Below are 512 nucleotides of genomic sequence, written 5' to 3'. Positions count from 1 at the left end.
TAACGTGGGTGACCTAGTGTGGGGGCAGGGGGGCCCAAACGAAGCGAACAGATGGGAAATCCGCCCGTGGGCTGCACCCCACCACCAGCCTAGCAATAGTAAACGCTTATATAGATTAAAGTAAGGATGGGAGTATACAATGTAACTTGAGCGATGCAAGCAACGAAAGGCATAGCAAATAACTATAAACTGAAACAGGGGAGTTAGCCATCATGAGCCGTAACCGTGGACAAACACCCCGCTGACCAGGAGCAGAGGTGGTAGCAGTTCCTAAAAACATGAACAGGGCAAAACAGAGTTCTCAGACTGCAAGGAACATTCCTCCAGGGGACGAAAGTCTCCGAACTCCAGCAGGTAAGTTGCCGAGAAGGAGAGAGAGGAATCACTTCACCGATGCTGCTGAAGATGCGGATCTGCGAGGAGACTTCGTCTGCCAATACTCACGGACCGGAACATCAGGAAAGCTCGTGATATATGGCCAATCCGGAAGAGACACCTGGGCCAGCTGAAAA

Source organism: Nanorana parkeri, unplaced genomic scaffold (genome assembly GCF_000935625.1).
Source record: "Nanorana parkeri isolate BGI_ZX_2015 unplaced genomic scaffold, ASM93562v1 scaffold1603, whole genome shotgun sequence".
NCBI classification, from domain to species: domain Eukaryota; kingdom Metazoa; phylum Chordata; class Amphibia; order Anura; family Dicroglossidae; genus Nanorana; species Nanorana parkeri.
Note: the sequence above shows the minus strand (reverse complement) of the source record.